Raw genomic sequence first — 2,903 nt, 5'->3', positions numbered from 1 at the left:
CTGAACAGTAAACAATACGGAACATATTCTTAAAAGAAATGCTATACCTTAGATAACTTTGTGCTTGGGATATCTGCGGTTGACCAACACCTGTGTTCTACCTTTAATTCTGCATGGACAGCTCCCCCAAGTACTGTAGTGGGAGAAGGTTCCCCTGATGCAGGTGCAAATGATGGACCTCTTATAAATCTAGTCTCTCCCCTTGCCTTAAGGCAGTGGTCAACATTTGAAGATTTTTTGAAGACTGAAGTGACATGCTGGTTTAAGTTTTCCTCAAAGATAAAATATGTTATTGTTATAATACAATTAAGTTTGTTCATACTTACCTGGCAGATATATATATAGCTGTATTTCTGACGTCCGACAGAATTTCAAAACTCGCGGCACACGTAGTGGGGCGGCCAGGTGGTAGTACCCATTCCCGCCGCTGGGAGGCGGATATCAGGAACCATTCCCATTTTCTATTCATATTTATTCATTACCCTTGTCTCCTGAGGGGAGGAGGGTGGGCATTCTAATTATATATATCTGCCAGGTAAGTATGAACAAACTTAATTGTATTATAACAATAACATTTTGTTCATAGAAACTTACCTGTCAGATATATTATATAGCTGAATCCCACCTTCGGATGGTGGGTAGAGACAGACTAGGATTTTTAGGAAACTTAAATTAAATAAAAGATTAACTTATTGGTTCCTTACCTGATAGCAAAGTAGACTCTGTGATTACTGTCACTTAAAGCCTGCTTATGCTTTTATCAGAGTTGCCAGCCAGGTTTGGACCTGTAGTGCTGGTGCACTCTGGATGCTCTGTCAACGGGGACGTGACCACAATGTGACAAGATCATCTAGCCAAACATATGGCAGTAACACAGCAACCGACCACCACCTGACCAACTAACCAAAAAACCCCTGACATTAACACTAAGGAATGGGAGATTTCCACAGAAGATCTCACCATCAACCAAAAACACAATAAAACTAACCTAACTAAGCTAAGGGATAGGGAGAGAGCTACCTTCAGCCCCAAAACTGTGTCTGCCGAAATGTAAGGCCCCAAAGAACTACAGTTCTCGTAATCGTTCTCACATCCCGGAGGTAATGTGAGGCGAATACGGAATTGCTCCTCCAGAAGGTGCTATCAAGAATATCTTTGATAGACATATTCCTTTGGAAGGCAAGAGAAGTAGCTACGGCTCTGACCTCGTGAGCTTTCACTTTAGAGGCTCATATCAGTCTTCTGGCAAGATGAATGAGCCTCTTTAATGACGTCCCTCAAGAAGAAAAGCAACAGCATTCTTCGACAACGGCAAAATCTGTCTCTTCACCGAGCACCAGAGATTACCTGAGGGACCTCTTATCTCTTTACTCCTTAGTCCCTTCACATAGAACTTGAGAGCCCTGACAGGGCACAGGGCTCTCTCTGGTTCTTGACCCACGAGACTCGATATTCCTTTGATTTCAAAGCTCTTTGGCCAAGGATTAGACGGGTTCTCGTTCTTAGCCAAGAAAGATGGGTTTAACGAGCGACAGCGTTGTCTCCCTTGAAGCCCACTAGGCTACTGAACGCTTGGATTTCACTAACTCTCTTCGCCGTCGCCAGAGAAGCTAGGAAAAGCGTTTTTCCCCTCGTCAAGTCCCTTAGAGAAGCTTCATGGAGAGGCTCAAAGGGACTTAGCATCAGATGTTTCAAAACCACATCTAGATTCCATGAGGGCGGTCGTTGCCGTTGGAATCTTGGTGGTTTCGAACGACCTTAAGAAGTCGTGCAGATCCTTATTGTCGGAGAGGTCCAGTCCTCTGTGGCGAAAAACGGCAGACAACATACTCCTATAACCCTTGATTGTAGGAACTGCCAATTTCTGCACATTTCTTAGATAGAGTAAGAAATCTGCTATCTGATTCACAGAGTCGTGGAAGAGGAATTCCTTCCTTTTTGCACCATGCCCTGAAGGAGGACCACTTGGACTGGTAGACAGCTCTTGAAGAGGCTCTTCGAGCATTAGCGATTGCTCTCGCAGCTGCCTTTGAAAAGCCTCTCGCTCTGGCCAACTTTTCGATAGTCTGAACGCAGTCAGAGCCAGAGCGGAGAGGTTTTGGTGAAACCTTTTGAAGTGAGGCTGTCTGAGTAGATCTCTCCTCCAGGGCAACGTTCTTGGGAAGTCCACAAGGAATGTCATGACCTCTGTGAACCACTCTCTTGGCTGGCCACATTGGGGCAATCAGAGTCAACCTTGTCCTTCTGAAGCTGCGAACTTCCTCATTACGTCCCCCATGATCTTGAATGGGGGGGGGAAAGGCGTAAAGATCCAGGTCTGTCCAGTTCCAGAGCAACGCGTTCCACTGCAATGCCCCTGGATCCAGAACCGGGGAGCAATACAGAGGAAGCCTCTTCGTCCTTGATGTAGCGAACAGGTCTACTAGAGGACGTCCCACAATCTCCATAACTGTTGACAGACTTCCTGGTGCAAGGTCCATTCTGTTGGTAGAATCTGATTTCGTCGACTGAGAAGGTCCGCCCTGACATTCTGAACCCCTGCCACGAATCTTGTCAGGATCTTGATGCGCCTTGCGTCTGCCCATAGCAGAACTTCCTTCGCCAGGAGAAAAAGGGATCTGGAGTGAGTTCCTCCCTGATTCCTTAGGTACGCAAGGGCTGTGGTACTGTCTGAGTTGACTTGAATAACCTTGCTTGACAGTTTGTCTTCGAAGAACTGCAGCGACAGGAATATCGCTGCCCAGTTCCTTTACATTGATGTGCCAGGCTACCTGTTCCCCTCTCCAGGAGCTGACTTCTTCCCACCCCCCCTAGTGTTGTCCCCAACCCGGAAAATGGAAAGCGTCTGAGAACAACACTAGGTCGGGGCTCAGAAGATTTAAGGAGAAGCCCTCTCGTAACTT

Source organism: Macrobrachium nipponense, chromosome 17 (genome assembly GCF_015104395.2).
Source record: "Macrobrachium nipponense isolate FS-2020 chromosome 17, ASM1510439v2, whole genome shotgun sequence".
NCBI classification, from domain to species: Eukaryota; Metazoa; Arthropoda; class Malacostraca; order Decapoda; family Palaemonidae; genus Macrobrachium; species Macrobrachium nipponense.
Note: the sequence above shows the minus strand (reverse complement) of the source record.